Source organism: Lithobates pipiens, unplaced genomic scaffold (genome assembly GCF_037356315.1).
Source record: "Lithobates pipiens isolate NorthernLeopardFrog02 unplaced genomic scaffold, aLitPip1_a1.2 Scaffold_13, whole genome shotgun sequence".
NCBI classification, from domain to species: domain Eukaryota; kingdom Metazoa; phylum Chordata; class Amphibia; order Anura; family Ranidae; genus Lithobates; species Lithobates pipiens.
In genome coordinates this window covers 147,381,967-147,404,271 of record NW_027507718.1, presented here as the reverse complement: position 1 = coordinate 147,404,271, position 22,305 = coordinate 147,381,967, and positions in this window count along the sequence as shown.

Here is a 22,305-nt window from a genome sequence, read left to right as displayed (position 1 = left end):
CAGGAAAGTACAAATGCCCCCCAAATGACCCCTTTTTGGAAAGTAGACATTCCAATGTATTTAGTAAGAGGCATGGTTAGTTATTTTAAGTTGTCATTTTTTCCCATAATTCTTTGCAAAATTACGATTTTTTTTTTTTTTTTCACAAAATTTTCATTGTAATAGCTTATTTCTCCCACACGGAATGTGCATACCACAAATAACACCCCAAAATACATTCTGCTACTCCTCCTGAGTATAACGATACCACATGTGTGAGACTTTTATACAGCCTGACCACATACAGAGGCCTAATTTTGAAGTAGCACCTTCAGGCATTCTAAGAGCATAAATTACACATTTCATTTCTCAATCACCTATTACAGTTTTGAAGGCCCTGGAACACCAGGGCAATGGAAACGTCCAGAAAATGACCCCATTTTGGAAAGCTAACACCCCAACGTATAATCTATGAGGCATAATGAGTCTTTTCAATGGTTCATTTTTTTCCAGAAGTTTTCGGAAAATGTGGAAAAAAATGAAAACGCATTTTTTTTTACACAAAGTTGTCCGTTTATAAGATATTTCCAACGCATAGCATTTACATAGCAAAAATAACACCCCAAAATACGTTCTACTACTCCTCCTAAGTATAACGATACCAAATGTGTGAGACTTTTACACAGCCTGACCACATACAGAGGCCTAATTTTGAAGTAGCACCTTCAGGCATTCTAAGAGCATAAATTACACATTTCATTTCTCAATCACCTATTACAGTTTTGAAGGCCCTGGAACACCAGGGCAATGGAAACGTCCAGAAAATGACCCCATTTTGGAAAGCTAACACCCCAACGTATAATCTATGAGGCATAATGAGTCTTTTCAATGGTTCATTTTTTTCCAGAAGTTTTCGGAAAATGTGGAAAAAAATGAAAACGCATTTTTTTTTACACAAAGTTGTCCGTTTATAAGATATTTCCAACGCATAGCATTTACATAGCAAAAATAACACCCCAAAATACGTTCTACTACTCCTCCTGAGTATAACGATACCACATGTGTGAGACTTTTACACAGCCTGACCACATACAGAGGCCTAATTTTGAAGTAGCACCTTCAGGCATTCTAAGAGCATAAATTACACATTTCATTTCTCAATCACCTATTACAGTTTTGAAGGCCCTGGAACACCAGGGCAATGGAAACGTCCAGAAAATGACCCCATTTTGGAAAGCTAACACCCCAACGTATAATCTATGAGGCATAATGAGTCTTTTCAATGGTTCATTTTTTTCCAGAAGTTTTCGGAAAATGTGGAAAAAAATGAAAACGCATTTTTTTTTACACAAAGTTGTCCGTTTATAAGATATTTCCAACGCATAGCATTTACATAGCAAAAATAACACCCCAAAATACGTTCTACTACTCCTCCTGAGTATAACGATACCAAATGTGTGAGACTTTTACACAGCCTGACCACATACAGAGGCCTAATTTTGAAGTAGCACCTTCAGGCATTCTAAGAGCATAAATTACACATTTCATTTCTCAATCACCTATTACAGTTTTGAAGGCCCTGGAACACCAGGGCAATGGAAACGTCCAGAAAATGACCCCATTTTGGAAAGCTAACACCCCAACGTATAATCTATGAGGCATAATGAGTCTTTTCAATGGTTCATTTTTTTCCAGAAGTTTTCGGAAAATGTGGAAAAAAATGAAAACGCATTTTTTTTTACACAAAGTTGTCCGTTTATAAGATATTTCCAACGCATAGCATTTACATAGCAAAAATAACACCCCAAAATACGTTCTACTACTCCTCCTGAATATAACGATACCAAATGTGTGAGACTTTTACACAGCCTGACCACATACAGAGGCCTAATTTTGAAGTAGCACCTTCAGGCATTCTAAGAGCATAAATTACACATTTCATTTCTCAATCACCTATTACAGTTTTGAAGGCCCTGGAACACCAGGGCAATGGAAACGTCCAGAAAATGACCCCATTTTGGAAAGCTAACACCCCAACGTATAATCTATGAGGCATAATGAGTCTTTTCAATGGTTCATTTTTTTCCAGAAGTTTTCGGAAAATGTGGAAAAAAATGAAAACGCATTTTTTTTTACACAAAGTTGTCCGTTTATAAGATATTTCCAACGCATAGCATTTACATAGCAAAAATAACACCCCAAAATACGTTCTACTACTCCTCCTGAGTATAACGATACCACATGTGTGAGACTTTTACACAGCCTGACCAAATACAGAGGCGCAACATGCAAGAAACACCGTCGGCGTTCCAGGGACACATAGCCTGCACATAGCAAGAATTACACCCCCAAATACATTATGCTGAGCAAAGGGTAAAGAAAAGATTACCTGTGGTTTTAGAAGCGCAGTTGTCCACAGGAGGATATCACTGGTCCAGGCAGCAGGCAGGGACTTGGTCAGCAACAGCGAACACAGTTTTTCAGGCAGCAGGCAGGGATACTGTCCATATTACAGTCCAGGGTTAGTGCAGAGATGTCAGCAGTGCCAAAAATATTGGTCCTGGTAGTAGGCAGGTCCTTGTGGTGTGGTCAGTGCGGCATGATGGCAGTAAGTCCTACAGGCAGCAGACAGAAGTAGAGCCTCGTTCAGGACAGAATGGGGATAGGGGTAGAGGCTTCTCCCTCCCAAATCTCTTTGAAGCCTCCGAGTCTCCAGACCCTAATCTAGGAATAAGAAAACAAAGAAAATTGTTTTCTTCTTCCAGAAAAACTATACTGGAGCCCCTCACATATGTGAGACCCCGTGTTGAATCCCACTAGTCCAGTTGCAGAATACAAGATCAGTCCAAGAGGCAGGCAAATATCGTGGTCAAACAGTCCAAGGTCAGTTCCAGATCAGGCAGAGATATATACAGAATCGTTAGACAGAAGCATGGTCGAATAACAGTCCAGGGTCAGTTCCAGATGAGGCAGAGGTATGTACAGAATCGTTAGGCAGAAGCGTGGTCGAATAACAGTCCAGGGTCAGTTCCAGATCAGGCAGCGGTATGTACAGAATCGGCAGGCATAAGAGTGGTCAAATAACAAGCCAGGGTCCGTTACAGAGCAGGCAGTGGCATAAGGGGTGTGAAGGTGTATGAAGGCAGGAACTGAGGATTATGTTTACCATACTTCACTAAAAATGTATTGAAGTATGGTAACGCCGAAAACAGTCGCCTATACAGAGGCCTGGTTGGGAAGGACATTGTGCACAATAATAAGATGTGTCTTTTCTGACTCCTGCTTTGGTACACACCTTACATCTTTTTTGGCGTCTTTTGCCTGCTGGTGTGGGGGGAATTTTATCCGGAAAGTGGCGCTCGGAGAGTCGACTTACAACGTCTGATCTGATATTTTCTGGTGGGCCGTTTGGGAATAAAAGGGCTGTGAAAACTTCCTCCTGGTAGCCAAAGAAACGTTTGGGGTTTTGGGTGGCGTTGCTGTAAATTACATATGAATTGTAAATGGCCAATTGAAAAAAATAAATTACTACTTTTTTGTACCAATGATATGTCCGTCTTGAGACCAGATATGGTTCCATCATTTGGTCGTTGAAGTCGACTCCTCCCATGAACAAATTATACTCTGAAATACATTTGGGTTTCTTTACGGGGCCATTCCTTCTGGGGATTTCTACGAAGGTATCGTTGTGGATAGAAGATAACATGTACACATCTCTTCTGTCCCTCCACTTGACTGCCAGAACCTCCTTGTTTCTTAGACTTGCGGTTTCTCCTTTCCGCAGCTTCTTGTTCACCAGACTTTGAGGAAAGCCCTTCCGGTTCTTTTTTACAGTGCCACATGCTGGCGTCTTCTTCCGGTGAAGGTTGTGGAACAGGGGCAGAGATGTGTAGAAGTTGTCTACATAGAGGTGGTAGCCTTTATCCAGTAGGGGGTATATGAGGTCCCAAACAATTTTTCCGCTGGATCCCAAATAATCCGGACAATTAGGGGGCTGTAGCTGGGTGTCCTTCCCTTCGTACACCTTGAAGGAATATGGTTACCCTGTGGCTTGGTCACATAATTTGTAGACCTTCACCCCATAGCGGGCCCTTTTGCTGGGCATAAATTGCTTCATCCTAAGCCTGCCACTAAATTTAATAAGGGACTCATCCACACATATGTGTTGGTCCGGGGTAAACAATTTGGGGAATATTTCAGAAAAATAATTTAGTATTGGTCGAATTTTGTAAAGGCGGTCATAATTTGGATCATTTCGTGGAAGGCATTGGGAATTGTCACTGAAATGTAAGAACCTCAGGATCATCTGATATCTGCTTCTGGGCATTACCGCGGAGAAGAGCGGTGAGTGGTGGAGGGGGTGGGTTGACCAGTAGGTACGTAATTGTTTTTTTTTGTTGAGTCCCATATTAAATGTGAGGCCTAAAAAAAGCTTGAACTCCTCCACCGTTAGGTCTCTCCATTCGTAGGGACGGGCATAATAGGAGGTCGGATTTTGAAAAATAAATTGTTGTGCATACAGGTTGCACTGGGCCACAATTGACGCCAACATGTCCTCCGTAAAAATTAAATAAAAAAAATCGATGGGGCTAAAATTCTCCGTGTCCACCTGGACTCCTGGCTGGGCGGTGAAAGGGGGAACATTGGCCTCTCCTGAATTAGGAGGAAGCCACAAGGGGTTCTGAAGGGCATAGGGAAGGCCAGCATGGCTCCTAACCCTTTGGGGCTGAGATGACACCCCACTGGTACTTGGCCTTTCTTGCTGGGGCACTGCGGTGCTGGTGGACGGCATTGCGGTGCTGGTGGACGGCACTGCGGTGCTGGTGGACGGCACTGCCTCACTAGAACGCCTTCGCTTGATGGGCCGGATATCTTCCTCCTCGGATTCATCAGTGAGTGTTTCACTGCTGAGGACTGGCTCATAAGTTACGTCGGCTTCAGAATCCGAATCCGAAAAGGAATCGGAAGAGGAGAGCTCCCCGTTGCTCTCGTCGGCCGCGGAAATAATTTGGTACGCCTCCTCAGCGGAAAAGACGCGTTTAGCCATTGTAGCACTGATGGGCACTGATGAGGTGGCACAGATGGGCGTTTTTGAGGTGGCACAGATGGGCGCTTTTGAGGTGGCACAAATGGACACTGATGGGTCGGCACAGATGTGCACTGATTTATTGCACAGATGTGCAGATTTGTTGCACGGATGTGCACTGATGAGGCGGCAGATGGGCACTGCTGAGGCGGCAGATGGGCACTGCTGAGGCGGCACAGATGGGCACTGCTGAGGCGGCACAGATGGGCACTGCTGAGGCGGCAGATGGGCACTGATGGGTCGGCACAGATGTGCACTGATTTATTGCACGGATGTGCACTGATTTATTGCACGGATGTGCACTGCTGAGGTGGCAGATGGGCACTGCTGAGGCGGCAGATGGGCACTGCTGAGGCGGCAGATGGGCACTGCTGAGGCGGCAGAGATGGGCACTGCTGAGTCGGCACAGATGGGCACTGCTGAGTCGGCAGATGGGCACTGATAGGTCGGCACAGATGTGCACTGATTTATTGCACGGATGTGCACTGATAAGGCAGCAGATGGGCACAGATGGGCACTGCTTAGGCGGCACAGATGGGCACTGCTTAGGCGGCACAGATGGGCACTGCTGAGGCGGAACAGATGGGCACTGCTTAGGCGGCACAGATGGGCACTGCTGAGGCACAGATGGGCACCGATTGGTACAGATGGGCACCGATTGGCACTGGCTGGCACTGGCTGGCACTGGCGGGCACTGGCGGGGCACTGGCGGGCACTGGCGGTGCACAGATGGAGCACTGGCGGTGCACAGGTGGGCACAGGCGGTGCACAGGTGGGCACAGGTGGGCACAGGTGGGCACAGGTGGGCACTGGCAGGGTAGATCTGGGCACTGGCAGGGCACTGGCAGGGTAGATCTGGGCACTGGCAGGGCACTGGCAGGGTAGATCTGGGCACAGGTGGGGTTTTTATCCGTTTACTGACACTTTTACACTCACAAACACATTCGGTCTCCTCACACGCTATCGCTGTGTGAGGAGACACGTTCGGCAATGGGTGATGATCTCATTTGTTTACATTTGAGATCATCACCCATTGGAGGAGGCGATCGCGCTGTAAACGGCCGCTGTGATTGGCCGTTTACAGCGATCTGTGATTGGCTGTGTCCAGCGGACACGGCCAACACAGATTTTCCCCGATGCGCGCTCCCGGGAGCGCGCGGGGAACTCTTAAAGGGGACGACGTCAATAGACATAGTCCCGGAAATTGAGATCCGCGATATACACGTCTTTTTACTATAGCGCGGATCTCAAGTGGTTAATCTACAGGAGGTTGTTTATTGTTGGTACCCCTTGTTATTCATTTCACTTTGTTTTTTGGAAATGTACCTGCCTGCTCACAAATAAACTGGCCTTTTGGAAGTAAAACACATACGCAAGTATTTCTTCACACAAAAAATACCTTTATTTAGGTGTCAGTAACAGATAAAGAGGAGGGCAGCAATGTTGAAACTGGGGAGATTAGCGAAGCCTTTGGCCCCCAGGGCACACATCAACTATTTAAACGCAAAAATTGGTGGCCTGAGAAATACATGTCTGAGGGAGAGAAGTCTGGTCCTGAAGTCCATGAAACCCGGAACAGCAGCAGATGACATCTATGTTCCCAGGCTGTGGTACTACAACAGGCTGCATCTTCTGTCAGACCAGACTGAACCCAGGTCATCACTCTCTGGTCTTCCTTCCACGCTTCCTTCCAGGCTGTGGCTGTGGTGCTGGAGGTGTGGCAGAAGGAGGAGGAGGAGCATGGGCATGGGCCAAACCACACAAGCGTGTTTCTTGTGTCATTTGGCCCAACAGACCCTTTTTGAGGGTGTGCATAATAACCTCCTCACACAAGATCTGTTGCCCCTGCTCCATTTTATCAAGCTTGCACGCAACCAAGGCGGCAAAGGACTCTTGGTAGGTGGGTTTTGCTTGGAGTGCCGCAGAAGCCTCACCAATCAGCCTCAGGGCCGACTCCTCAACATTCCCCCCCTTTCTCGCCCTTTTGCGTGGAGGGGAGGGACCTGGCATTCAGTGAGGCTCCTTTGGCTGCCCACCGCCTGGCTGCCACTTACCCCCACCTCCTCCTGACTGCCACTTTCCACAGCCACCTCCTGGCTGCTGCATTCCACACCCTCCTGTTCCTGGCTGAGTTTTTCCTGTGTATGAAAAAGGGACATAGTTTGAGTTTTTGGTTCATCAAACACACACAATTTTCGCATCAACACTGTTGCAAATTGTTAACCAATATAAAAGCCTATCATTCTGAGCCCAGCATTTTTCTTTCTTGTCCTCAAGGTTTTGGCCACTACTGTCTATTGATATGTGAAACACTTTCCAAACTCAGCAATTAGTGAGCAAAAATCAAGTTAACATCATTAATTTTTACTCCACAAATATGTACAACAATACTATACCTGGCTCAAGCTGGGCTCCCAAAGTTCTTCCCGAGTGGAAGGCCCAGGTTGGGAGTCGGAAGACTCATCGGGTGTGGAATGGAGCATAGAAGGACGCGTGGAAGGAAGAGTAGAGAGGGATTCTCTGACCTCAGCCTGGTCTGACAGAAAATGCATCCTGTCATAATACCACAGGGTGGGGACATAAACGTCATCTGCTGCAGCTCCACATTGCATGGACTTCAGCACCTTGCTCCTCTCCCTCAAATATGTACTCCTGAGGCTACCAATTTTCTCTCTTAAATAGTTTACGTCTGCCCTGGGGACCACCGGCTTCACAAACTCAACCAGTTGCAACATTGCTGCCTGCCTCTTTTGTCTGTTACTATATTGAGGGTGTTTTGGTTGCCACAGGAAGGGCATGTCTCTGTATTTATCGATGAACAGAGGGAGGAAGCTATGGTTGTTGAAGCCGTCCATAATGTCTGCAAGACACAACACAAGACAAACCCTAATGTCAGTCTAAACTCCACTAATGCAGGCCTCAATCTAGAAGCAGTGTAGCCTAGTGATGTACCAAGTTCAAAATTTTACCTTTGTTTGCACATTCGTCGCGTCAGCTTCTCCCTCTGTTCACTGATCGTACAGACGACACACGCGTGTTGCGTTTTATATACAGTGCGCATGCGTGAAACTCCGCCCGCCCCTGACGTTCTTTCTAGACTTCGCTTCTGGCGCAGTGGGGAGAGCACATGGCGGAGAGAACGCAGGTGCGCACTAATAATAGTTCCACTAACGAGGAGGAGGGTAAGGAAAGCCCGGAGCCTGAAACGTCCCGATCCAGAAAGAGAAGATTTAAGGCCTCAAATATGTCTTTTGGAGAGATGTTGGAGATGGAGGACATATTGAACAGGACCGACTATGATGGGAAGTATGGAGCTTACCCAAACTCAAATATCAGAAAGGCCAAGATCATGAATAAAGTTGTCAAGAGTCTTCATAAGAATTTTGGGGTACACCGATCCAAGGATCAACTGAGAAAACGCTGGTCAGACCTGAAACTGAGGGAGCACGAGCAGTACATAAGGATCAAGCGTGTTCTTCAAAAAGTAAGTAGTTGTGTGTTCATATGATTATGATTATTATTATTGCTTGCATCCTGCTCCATGTGCTTTGATTTCATGTTGTGCAGTTTAAAATGGCCACTTTCAAGTTCATGGTTTCATTCGTTCATAGGAAACATCGTTCTGCAGGTAAGTATTCCAGCTGAACACAGTGTCCCCAATAATGTTATGACCTTGAAACTCGGCCAAAATAAACAATTGTACAACACTTCCAAACAATGTTTTCATAATTCTGCCCTCTGTGTGCTAATTCTTTATTTTTTTCCATTCTCATAGGGGAGAGAAGACTCGGCAAGTATGAGGACACCAGGGACCACACCCCTCCCAAAGAAGGGCAACTTCCAAAAGCAGAAACAGAGGAGCAGGAGGAGGAGGAGGAAGGAGAGATTGTGGAGGTTGGGCAAATTGTCACAACAGGTGATTGTTGGTGAACACAGCTTCCGGTAAGCTCATCAATGTATGTCACCATATTTTTATTACATGGTGTGTTTTTGCTTTGTTTTGTAGGTGATGTGGAAGAAGATTCCCATTTTACCAGTGAAAGTGCCCAGATCCTGATTGGGGAGATAATGGGGTGCAATCGGGATTTGGAAAATATACAGCAAAACATCAATGATGTTGAAAATAAAATGAAGAACATCATTGATGTTTTGGGGAGAGTGTGAAACACAAAACTAGATAGGGTTTTATTTTTGATATTTTAAACAAAAAATTTTGTATTTCTCAAAATTACAAATTTGGAAGATGCACAGAGTGTGTAAACATGCGCTATCCCCCCATCATGGGGGATCAATGTACGTGTTTTGTGTAAAGTGTCGGAGACAAAGGGGTTGCAGCCCCAAAGCATGTACATTGATCCCCCATGATGGGAGATAGCACATGTTGACACACTGTGTGCATCTTCCAAATTTGGATTTTTAAGGGGTGACACCCCATGTGATGAAGGCAATATCAGCCCAGTTTGTACATACTCATGTCTAATATTGTCTTCACTTTTCAAAGTTGAACTTTGTAAGTTCCTGTGTTCTGTATTTTACAGTTTGATACATGCCTGTTTACACAAAAAAACCAAGTAAACCAAATTTTGATTAAACTCCGTTTTTGATACACACAATTTCTTGGTTTGTTGTAAAAACCTTTTCGAAACGCACATGTGAATGTGCTTGTATTAAAAAGTGTAATTATCAACAATGTGTGGCTTCCTTTTTCATTGCGCCAAAAATGTATTTGGGAGTAAAATTTTATTTTGTGCTGAGAAGGCGTGTGATTTAATAAAGGCAACTCCACTTTGCACTCCAAGTGCAGTTTCATGTGTACTTTTGCAGTGCACTTGTAGTGCATAGTGGATGTGCCTTTAGTAAAAAACACCCACAGTGAGGTGTAAATTTGGACAATCATGCCATTTTCCTGCCATGGTGTAGAAAATGAGCACGATTTTGGTCATTACATACATTAGTTATAAAAACAAGGTGTGTGTGTGTAGCAGACCCACAACATAATAATATTATCTGAAGAAGAGACTGTCCCCTCATCTTGCTCTGAACTTGGGTTTGCACTGTTGTTGAAAAAGGCACAACTTGAAAAAAACTAAATATACCTAGGAGACACCTAAAACCAAGCAAAGCAGTAAATGAAGGAGTTTCAGATAAAAATGTATTCTTAAAATGCCGCTCAGACATTGTCTGGCTTATCAATGGCCCCCTACCCACAAAGTAGTCCATGTATTGGGTTCTAACCTCACGGGCGCTTTGGGGGGGCAAGCCAGGATGAGCAGGTTCAAGGCCCGTGAGGTTATCTTTATTTTCCAGCAAGTCTGCTTCTTGTTGGCCAACTGAGACCGCATAGTTCACAGAAACTTTTTTCATAAAATTGTGCAGAACACAGCACGCCAGCACTATGTGATTCAGTTTGTATTCCGCCATGTGAATAGGCGTAAGAAAAAGGCGGAACCGGCTGGCCAGTATACCAAAAGTGTTCTCCACCACTCTTGGGGCTCTGGACAGGCGGAAATTAAAAATCCTCTGCTCTGGGGTGAGGGTCCTCATGGGGAAAGGCCGCATCAGATGGTTTGCCAGGGCAAACGCCTCATCCGCGACAAAGACGAACGGGAGTCCTTCCTGATTCTCCTCTGGGGGTGGCAAGCCCAGACTGCCACTCTGGAGACGCCAGTAGAACTCCATCCGTGCGAAGACTCCACCATCCGACATCTGTCCATTTTGCCCCACGTCCACATACAAAAACTCATATGTCGCAGACACCACCGCCAACATCACGATACTATGAAACCCCTTATAATTATAATAGTACAACCCCGAGTTGGGTGGTGGGACGATGCGGACTTGCTTCCCATCTATTGGGAAAGTCCACAATTGGGAAAGTCCCAATGACTGGCAAAGTGGGAGGCCACAGTCTGTCATTCCTGTGGCGTTGAAGGACACTGTGGAGTGAAACAAGAACAAAAATGTGTAATTTGACAAATCAACATTGCAAGCAGATTAGATACCAACATTTTTGGTCAAAATTTGTATAACATTTTGGGAACGGAGTATTTAAAGCCTAAAGTCTAATGTCCCCGTATGAGAGTCATCACCCCCCCCCCCCCCATATCCCCCATCTGATGGGCCCTTACTAAAAAATGAGGGGGGGATGTTTAGAACAGGTAACCCTATCCACTTGATTGAGAGCTGAATGGCTAAATAATGTGTGCTACTTTGGGAAGCCCCTCCTTAGTTACACTATTGGCAGCCCACCGGACAGGTAAGAAGTGTCATAATACCAAAAAGAAACCAAAATGGAAGCACATTTTGACATTATGCTATTACATATCAAGATAATTAATAGGCTAAAAAAAAATGCATTTGAAAGTATTGAGGCAGGCCCTTGCACTACATGCTTTGGTGAATATGTCCATAAATGTGAGCATCAAAAAGGTAGGTATAGTGTGTATTGGGTTTGGTAAAGTCAGCAGATAGAGGATTGCTATCAGCTGAGCTAGCAGTTGGGGGAGGGGGGTTCTTAATGAGTTTGGCACAACCCCCCCAAAAACAAAATGTCACTATGCATGAATTGAAGCACACACATCACATTTGTAGACATTTTAGGGGGTGTTTAGGGGAAAGCAATACTATGGAGCTGACAAAAGACATTGGTAAGTGACTAGACTATAGTTTTATGGGCCAAGAAGAGCATGGTGGTGAAGTTAGTGAGGCAAATATGTATGAGGACAAAGGGGCAGAGCATATGAATTAGAGCATATTGCAATGATGGTAATTGGGGAATGAGGAAAGAAATTAGCAATCATGAAATACATAGAATGTGATGTTAAAGGAGAAACCTTCATATAGTCCTTCTGCAGGACCTGAATGATGGCAGAACAGGTCTCTGGAATAATGATCCCCAGAGCCTGGGGGGAGATGTCTGTAGAGAACTTGAGGTCCTGAAGGCTTCTCCCAGTCGCCAAGTAGCACAACGTGGCGATGAGCCTTTGCTCCGGAGTGATGGCTTGCCACATGCAGGTATCCTGCCTGGTGATATAAGGGGTCAGCAAAGCCAGCAGTCGGTGAAAAACGGGGTCCGTCGTCCGGAGATAATTCCTGAAATCATCAGGATTATTCTCCCGGATCTCACGGAGCAAAGGCATGTGCGAGAACTAGTCATGCTGGCGCAACCAATTCTTGGTCCACAAACGCCTCCCCTCCCTGTTCATGGACCGGGCTTGTGTCAAAGTAACAACCCCAACACAAAGCCCCAGCACAGCACAAAGTCTACGATGAGTACGTAGACGAAACATGGTTTCAAAACGGTCGACTCATCAGAACGGACACCAGAAAGCACCGATAAACAGCAAGGCCTGAAAGAACGACCTGAATAGCAGAAGCAAGCAGACAATAAAAAATGCCTTTCAAAGCGTACTATACCAAGATATAGTCCACAATGATCAACAAATACTTACTGACTGCATGCACTGATTATCAGATACGCAAAGACAAGCACAAACCGAAGAGCAGTAGCGATCTGAATCACTAATCTGAAAAGCGCGAATCGTCTCTCCCCAAACGTCTACTAACACGAGATCAGCAGAAGGAGCCCAAAGGGTGCCGGACGTGGTGCTGAACTTCCCTTTTCTAGTCCCGCCGTACACAGATTACGTCACCGCGTTCTTGGCAACTGCAAATTACGACAACTTGGTCTGGCCGTGTGTATGCAACAGTTTCGGACACAATCCGTCGGACAAAATCCAACGGATTTGGTTGGCAGAATGTCCGACCGTGAGTACAAGGGCTAACCCCTCACAGATAATCTTGTTGGGTGCAGCAACGGGCCCTGCTGTGAAATATTAGATCAAAAATTGTAATTACACACTCTTGTTAAACAGGGGCAGAAAAATTGGTTGTTAGGTAGTGCTGGTGGTGCCACAACACTGTAACAGATTCTGTTGTTCAGCACAGGAATGAGCCCTGCTGTGAAATATTAGATAAAATATTGTAATTACATGCCCCTGTTAAACAGGTGCAAACAAATTGGGCTTTAGGCACTGATAGTGGTGCCACAACAGTGCAACCTCTCACATATACTCTAGTTGAGTGCAAGATCGAGCCCGGCTGCAAAATATCACAGCAAAAATTGGAATTACACGCCCCTGTTAAACAGGGGCAGAGAAATTGTGGCTTTGGCACTGGTGGTGGTGCCCTGAAAGAAAAATGTTCTTAGAAGTTATCAACATGAACATTGAGGAGGAATAGGATAGTCACTCATTAAAACAGGATAGTCACTTAGCATATGCAGTCTTCAAGGGATCTCACATTCATAGAAAAATTAATCGTTTACATCAGCATCAGGTAACTGGTGATCCAAGACTGATTCATTTTTATGAAGGTGAGCCGATCAACTGAGTCTGTGGACAGGCGCACTCCGTGATCAGTTACAAAGCCTCCAGCAGCACTGAATGCGCTTTCAGAAAGAACGCTGGATGCAGGATAGGCCAGTAGCTCAATTGCATATCATGCAAGCTCTGGCCAATGATCCATCCTCAAGAGCCAGTAACCCAGTGGATTATTGGTTGGAAAGGTCTCCAAGTCTGATATTGCCCCTAAGTATTCATGCAACATGTACAGTGGTGTGAAAAAGTGTTTGCCCCTTCCTCATTTCCTGTTCTTTTGCATGTTTGTCACACTTAAGTGTTTCGGAACATCAAACCAATTTAAACAATAGTCAAGGACAACACAAGTAAACACAAAATGCAATTTGTAAATGAAGGTGTTTATTATTAAAGGTGAAAAAAAATCCAAACCATCATGGCCCTGTGTGAAAAAGTGATTGCCCCCTTGTTAAAACATACTATAACTGTGGTTGTCCACACCTGAGTTCAATTTCTCTAGCCACACCCAGGCCTGATTATTGCCACACCTGTTCACAATCAAGGCATCACTTAAATAGGAGCTGCTTGACACAGTAAGGTCCACCAGAAGATCCTTAAAAGCTACACATCATGCCGAGACCCAAAGAAATTCAGGAACAATTGAGAAAGAAAGTAATTGAGATCTATCAGTCTGGAAAGGGTTATAAAGCCATTTCCAAAGCTTTGGGAATCCAGCGAACCACAGTGAGAGCCATTATCCACAAATGGCGAAGACATGGAACAGTGGTGAACCTTCCCAGGAGTGGCCGGCCGCCCAAAATTACCCCAAGAGCGCAGCGACGACTCATCCAAGAGGTCACAAAAGACCCCACAACAACGTCCAAGGAACTGCAGGCCTCACTTGCCTCAGTTAAGGTCAGCGTTCAATCCTCCACCATCAGAAAAAGACTGGGCAAAAATGGCCTGCATGGCAGAGTTCCAAGGAGAAAACCACTGCTGAGCAAAAAGAACATCAAAGCTCGTCTCAATTTCTCCACAACACATCTTGATGATCCCCAAGACTTTTGGGACAACATTCTGTGGACCGATGAGACAAAAGTGGAACTCTTTGGAAGGTGTGTGTCCAAGTATATCTGGCGTAGAAGGAACACTGCATTTCATAAAAAGAACATTATACCAACAGTAAAATATGGTGGTGGTAGTGTGATGGTCTGGGGCTGTTTTGCTGCTTCAGGACCTGGAAGACTTGCCGTGATAAAAGGAACTATGAATTCTGCTGTCTACCAAGAGATCCTGAAGGAGAATGTCCGACCATCTGTTCGTGTACTCAAGCTGAAACGAACTTGGGTTCTGCAGCAGGACAATGATCCTAAACACACCAGCAAGTCCACCACCGAATGGCTGAAGAAAAACAAAATGAAGACTTTGGAGTGGCCTAGCCAAAGTCCTGACCTGAATCCTATTGAGATGTTGTGGTATGACCTTAAAAAGGCCGTTCATGCTCGAAAACCCTCTAATGTAACTGAATTAGGACAATTCTGCAAAGATGAGTGGGCCAAAATTCCTCCAGGACGCTGTAAAAGCCTCATTGCACGTTATCGCAAACGCTTGGTTGCAGTTGTTGCTGCTAAGGGTGGCCCAACCAGTTATTAGGTTTAGGGGGCAATCACTTTTTCACACAGGGCCATGATGGTTTGGATTTTTTTTCACCTTTAATAATAAACACCTTCATTTACAAATTGCATTTTGTGTTTACTTGTGTTGTCCTTGACTATTGTTTAAATTGGTTTGATGTTCCGAAACACTTAAGTGTGACAAACATACAAAGGAACAGGAAATGAGGAAGGGGGCAAACACTTTTTCACACCACTGTAAATCAGACGCTGGCAAAGGTTGCTGGAACTGATCAGACCTTGGGACTGCGGACTAAAGAATTATCTGAACGCATCGGTCAGATGACCACCTTCTCCACAGCACCTTCTGTGACTGACTGAAGCCTCAGCAACACGTTGTCCAGGAGGACCAGGAAATTGTAACCTCCCAGGCTCTGGAAACGCATTGCACAAACCTTTCTGCAAGAGCTCCCAAAGATGTTTCATCCTCTGCTCCCTCTGCGAAGGCTGGATAAGTTCTGCAACCTTACCCTTGTAACGTGGATCAAGAAGGGTTTCCAGTCAGTAATGATCCCTCTCCTTGATACCACGAATCCGAGGGTCCTTTGGCAGGCTTTGCAGGATCAGGGAGGCCACACAGCGAAGGTTTGCTGAGGCATTCGATCTGGAGTCCTCTGGGTCACTAAGGATGACATGATCCACAGCTACCTCCTCCCAGCCAAGTACAAGTCCATGGGTTTCTGGGGACTGAAAATGATCCATTGAAGACTGCTGCTGATGCTGAGTGCTAGGCTCCACCTCCATGCTGACACAATCCTCATCCTCCTCTTCCTATGTGATTGGTGGATGCACAGGAATACTGTCAGGATAAAGGGTGGCCTTGTGAGGTAAGGAAGTCCTCCTCTTCCTCCCTCTGTTCTGCCTCAAGTGCCCTGTCCATTATTTCATGAAGCGTGTGCTCCAACAGGAAGACAAGAGGGACAGTATCACTGATGCATGCTCTGTCACTGCTCACCATCCTCGTGGCCTCCTCAAATGGTGACAGGACAGTGCACGCATCCATGATCAGTAGCCACTGGCGTGGCAAAAAAAAAGCCAAGCTTCCCTAACCCTGTCCTGGTGCCATGCTCACACAGGTACTCATTAATAGCCCTCTGCTGTGTGTGTAGCCACTGCAGCATTGCCAACATTGAGTTCCACCTGATGGGCATGTCACAAATGAGGCAGTTCTTGGGCAGGCTGCATTCCCTTTGAAGGTCAGCCAGTTGAGCACTGGCATTATATGACCGGCGTAAATGCCCACAGACTTTCCTGGCCTGCCTGGGGAGATCTTGTAAGCCCGGGAACCTGCACCACCAAATTAAAGATGTGAGCCAAACAGGAAACATGGGTGAAGTGTCCCTGTCGGAGGGCAGAGAGGGGGTTGGTGCCATTGTCGCAAACCACCATTCCTGCCTGAAGCTGGCATGGAGTCAACCACCTCTGAGTCTGCCCCTGCAGAGCTGACAGAATCTCTGCCCCAGTGTGGCCCCTGTCCCCTAAGCAGACCAACTCAAGCACTGCATGGCATCTTTCTGCCTAAGTGCTTACATAGCCCCTTGAACGCCTACAAAGCACTGCTGGTTCAGAGGAGAAATCTGCAGAGAAAGAGGCCATAGAGAAAGAAGAATAGGAGGGGGTGGAGGAGAGAGGTTTGGTAGAATCGTCACTATTAGCATTTTGGAGGCATGGTGGCAGAACAAGCTCCAACAACACTGCACCCTGTCCTGCATCCTTCCCAGCTGCCAGCAGACTTACCCAGTGCGCCGTGAAAGAACGATAATGTCCCTGTCCATGCCTGCTGTACCATGAGTCAGCGGTAATATGCACCTTAACGCTGACCGCCCTGTCCAACGAGGCCAAGACATTGCCTTCCACATGCCAATAGAGAGCCAGAATGGCCTTCTGTGAAAATAAATGGCGTTTGGGAACCTGCCACTGAGGTACTGCACATTCCACAAATTCACGAAAGGGGACAGAGTCTACCAGCTGAAAAGGCAGCAGTTGGAGTGCTAGCAAATGAACCAAGCTAGCATTCAGCCACTGAGCATGTGGATGGCTGGGACCGAATTTCTTTTGACGGTTTAGTAACTGGGGTAAGGAAATTTGCCTGCTACAATCGGATGTTGGGTGTAGCAATAGCAGATTGCCCACAAGTACTTGGCACACCTAATTCTACACCTTCTTTCCTCTCAGTGCAGGTTTCTGAGAAGACTGAAGGTATAGTGGGGTTGGAGATCCCAGCTGATGAGGAGCAAGGAGAGGTCCGCTTTGTTCTTTGGTGTGGGTCTTTTAAGTACTGTTGCCAACGGACTGCATGGGAGGTCGTGATATGTCTGGTCAAGCATGTGGTGCCCAAGCAGCTGCTGTTTTGGTAACGCTTGATACGCTTCAGGCATATGTTGCAAACAGCAATGGTACGATCTGCTGCACACGTATATAAAAAAGGCCCACACCAAAGAACTTTTCAAAATACGCTGAGAGTCAGCAGCGTCCTGCACATGCGTAGCTCTGCGGTGTGATGCAGTTAGGTGGCTGCTCTTAAGCTGGCCCCTGGAGGACATCCTGCCTCGTTGGAGATGTACCTCCTCCTCCTCTCTTCTATCAGGCACCCACGTAGAGTCAGTGACCTCATCATCCCCTCCCTCCTCGTCACTGGAGCAAACCTGGCAGTATGCTGCAGCTGGGGGAATGTGACTGCCAGTTTCTTGTCCTTCTTGGGAACCCCCACTCTCTGGGCTAACGTTACTGCCTTTCTCAACCTAGGTACCAAAATCGGAGCCTTCAAAACGCTGCGCATCCTCCTGCAGCATGTACCCGACAATGTGGTTGAACAGTTTGGGGGACTCCTCCATGCATGATTGTCATAGGATGCGCACGGTTAAAGCACTCCGGCGCACAGCTGTGTGCAAGAGGAATAAACGAAAGCACACAAGCACACACACACAGGGTGTGACCCCTCGCTGACCTATAAAGGAAGTGAGGTCATCCAAACACACTGCTGGTTTGTCTTCAGCTTCCTGTGATTCCCACGTCTGCTTCTGTTATCTGTATTACCCGTTGTGACCCGGATTGCCTTATCGACCTCGCTGATCTTCTCCTGACCCGACCTCTGGCTTGATCTTGGACTCCTGCTTTCTAACGTGTTTGACCCTCAGCCTGCATCTGGACTTACCTGCTGTCTCCTGTGTTCGACCCCCGGCTTGTCTTGGATTATCCTTCTGTCTCAGCGTTCCTGGTACTTGTCTTCTGATCTGGACTGTGTTTGACCCCTGGCCTGTCTCCTGGATTCTGTCTTTGCCTTACGGACTTGCTACCATTGCTTTCGGACCTTCCCACGGGACATCACCTCTCAGCTCTGCTCAAGCTACCTGCTGATCTGCTAGCAAGTGACTGTCCTACTGGTAGCTTGTGCCTCTTGGTGCAACCACTCTCTGTGCCACTTTCAGGGGTGGTCTGCGCCGAGTCGCAACAGCGACCGCTCTCGGCATCTTGGCCTCGGTGAGTACATTTATATGATAGTACAAACCAGCCATGACAGAGGCCAACAGAGCGGGTTCGCCATTAGAAGTCCTGTGCCAACAAGTCTCTGCACTCACAGAAGCAGTACAGAGACTACAGGATGGCTATGCGCAGATCGACAGCAGGCTTCAGCGACTAGCCACAGCTCCGGCACCCACAAATCCTACGCAGGCCTCAGTCAGCGATGCCTCCACACCTCATGTCCAGCCTCCACCCGGTATGATGATGGCAGTACCCGAACCACGAGTACCCACACCTGAGCGATTTTCAGGCGACCGAAAGAAATTCAGAGCCTTTAAAAATGCATGTTCCTTGTACTTGGCTTTGCAACCCAGGACCTTTTCTTCAGAGATTGTCAAGGTCGGGTTTATTATCTCTCTTCTGGCTGAGGAACCCCAGGCCTGGGCCCATAGCCTTATGGAACAGAGAAGCCCCTTGTTAAACTCCACGGACACCTTCTTTGAGGCTATGGGACAATTATATGATGACCCTCAGCGTACTGCCACGGCTGAGGCTACCCTGCATGCTCTCTCACAGGGGAGAAGACCGGTGGAGGATTACACCGTTGAGTTTCGCAAGTGGTCAGCTGACACCAGCTGGAACGAGGCGGCCCTGCGTTATCAATACCGGTTGGGGCTCTCCGAGAACCTAAAGGATGAGTTGGCCCGAGTAGAGACTCCTGCCTCCCTGGAGGAATTAATCCAGTTGGCTACAAAACTGGACAGACGGATGCGCGAGCGGCGCTCCGAACGCCTCCAGGCCCCTCGGCCTAGTTGGATGCTTCCTAAGGCCACTGTCCCGTATCCGCCCATCCCGGTTCCTTCGGGTCCCTCAGCTTCGGAAGGGGAGCCCATGCAGCTAGGTTTGGTCCGTCCTCGTCTCACCCCAGAAGAGCGACAACGAAGACGCCAAGCCAATCTGTGCTTATACTGTGGGGGGCTTGGACATTTCATTCACAGCTGTCCCGTGAGACCCCGTAAGTTGCCCCCACGGTGTGTAATGAACTACCAGAGTGTTGGTCCTGCTCAAACTTATGTGACTCTCTCTGTTTCCCTACAGCTGGCAGAAGAGAAGATCCCACTCCCAGCCGTGATTGATTCAGGGGCATGTAGTTGCTTTTTGGACATCTCCCTCGCACAGCAACTACGCATTCCAAGCCAGAATAAAGCAACACATCTTCTAGTCCATTTAGCAGATGGATCTCTGCCACTCTCAGGTCCAGTAACACAGGAGACACTACCTTTGCTCACTATTACAGACTCTGGCCATAGAGAACTTCTACGCTTCGACCTAATATCATCTCCCATGTTCCCTATCATCCTGGGACTTCCTTGGTTGCAGGCTCATGATCCCCAGATCAGTTGGAACAAGAAGGAAGTGTCCTTTACATCCGCTTACTGTATGCAGCATTGTTTTGATTCTGTTCCAGCTCCTTGTATGACCGTGGCCCCCACCACTGATCACCTGCAGCACATTCCTCAGGTCTATTCCGAGTTTAAGGACGTCTTCGATAAAAAGAAGGCTGACCGTCTACAACCACACAGACCATATGACTGTCCCATTGAACTGTTACCTGGTTCTGAGATCCCTTTTGGACGAATTTTCCCCTTATCCGAGACTGAACTAAAGGCTCTCAAAGCCTACATTGATGAAAATCTTGAAAAGGGGTTCATTCGCCCATCTTCTTCGCCAGCAGGGGCAGGTATTTTCTTCGTGGGAAAAAAGGATGGATCCCTTAGGCCATGTGTTGACTACAGGGAACTTAATAAAGTCACAATCAAAAATCGCTACCCACTTCCACTCATCCCTGAGTTATTCCAGCGCTTAGGATCTGCCAAAGTATTTTCCAAACTGGACTTGCGGGGGGCCTACAATCTCATTAGAATCCGTGCTGGGGATGAATGGAAGACAGCCTTCAGATCAAGATTTGGCCACTATGAATATCTTGTTATGCCCTTTGGCCTGTGCAATGCCCCGGCCACATTTCAGCATCTAGTAAATGACATCTTCAGAGACTATCTTGATAATTTTATAGTGGTATATTTAGATGATATCCTTATTTTCTCTGCTTCTCTTGAACTCCACAGGGTCCACGTGCGGAAAGTCCTCACCATCCTCCGACAACATCGGCTGTACCTTAAGGCGGAGAAATGTGAATTTGAGATAACTACAGTTCAGTTCTTAGGATTCATCATTTCTACTGAGGGCATCTCCATGGACCCCCAAAAGATCAAGGCAATCTTGGAATGGCCTGCTCCAAGGGATAAGAAAGCCGTGCAAAGGTTTATAGGCTTCGCTAACTTTTATCGCAGATTCATCGCCGGGTTCTCTTCAATAGTCGCCCCCATTACTCAGCTGACCCGCCAACATACCCGATTTCAGTGGTCTCAAGAAGCTCAAGTAGCCTTTACCAAACTAAAGACCTTGTTCACCTCAGCTCCTATTTTACGGCATCCCGATCCAGTATTACCATTCGTACTGGAAGTAGATGCCTCAGAGACAGCCACAGGAGCCATCCTCTCTCAACAACAAGGGCCTAAAGCTTTGTTACACCCGGTGGCTTTCGCATCTCGGAAGCTAACCCCACCGGAGAGGAATTATGACGTAGGTGACCGAGAACTATTGGCCATCAAGTTCGCCCTGGAGGAGTGGAGATACCTCTTGGAAGGAGCCACTCATCCCATCACAATATTCACAGATCACAAGAATCTTGAATATCTGCGGACTGCCAAACGCTTAAGACCCCGTCAAGCCCGTTGGGCGCTTTTCTTTTCAAGATTCCCGTTCCATATCTCGTACCGGCCCGGATCCAAGAACAACAAAGCGGATGCGCTCTCGCGCATGTTCCCTGAGTCTTCCCAGGTAACGGAGCCTAGTACGATCTTGTCTCCTCACAACTTCCTTCTACTCCCACAGCCTGACTTACTTACGGCCATCAAAACAGCTTCAGTCCATTGCAATGACCCAGTCCTATCTACCTTGGAAAAACGTGACAATCTGTTTTGGGCCCGAAACAAGGTCTTCGTTCCCCTTGAGATTAGGACTCAAGTTCTAAGGATTTGTCATGATCACAAATTGGCCGGCCACTTTGGGACACAGAAAACAGCGGAACTGATCTCTCGTTCTTTCTGGTGGCCATGTTGGAGACAGGACTGCCAGACTTACATTGCCTCTTGTGTACCGTGCCAGCGTAGCAAGGGTCCCAAGATCAAGCCCTGGGGTCTGTTAAGGCCTTTGCCCATTCCTGACCGACCTTGGGCAGACGTGTCAATGGATTTTATTGTGGAGCTACCGCCCTCAGAAGGTTTCACCACAATTCTGGTAGTAGTCGACCGTCTTTCAAAGATGGCCCATTTCCTACCTATGGTCGGTACTTCCTCTGCTCTGGAAACTGCCAATCTCTTTATTAAGGAGGTTGTCAGGCTCCATGGGGTTCCCAGCAGTATCACGTCTGATAGAGGTCCACAGTTTACCTCTAGATTTTGGAGAGAACTCTGCAAGATACTGGAAATCAAGATCTGTTTGTCATCGGCATATCATCCCCAAAGTAACGGGCAAACGGAACGGACAAACCAAACCCTTGAGCAGTATCTTCGCTGCTTTTGTTCAGGATCTCAGAATGATTGGTCGGCCCTATTGCCATATGCAGAATTCGCCTACAATAATTCTATTCATACAACTACCAACCAGACTCCCTTTTGGATCAACT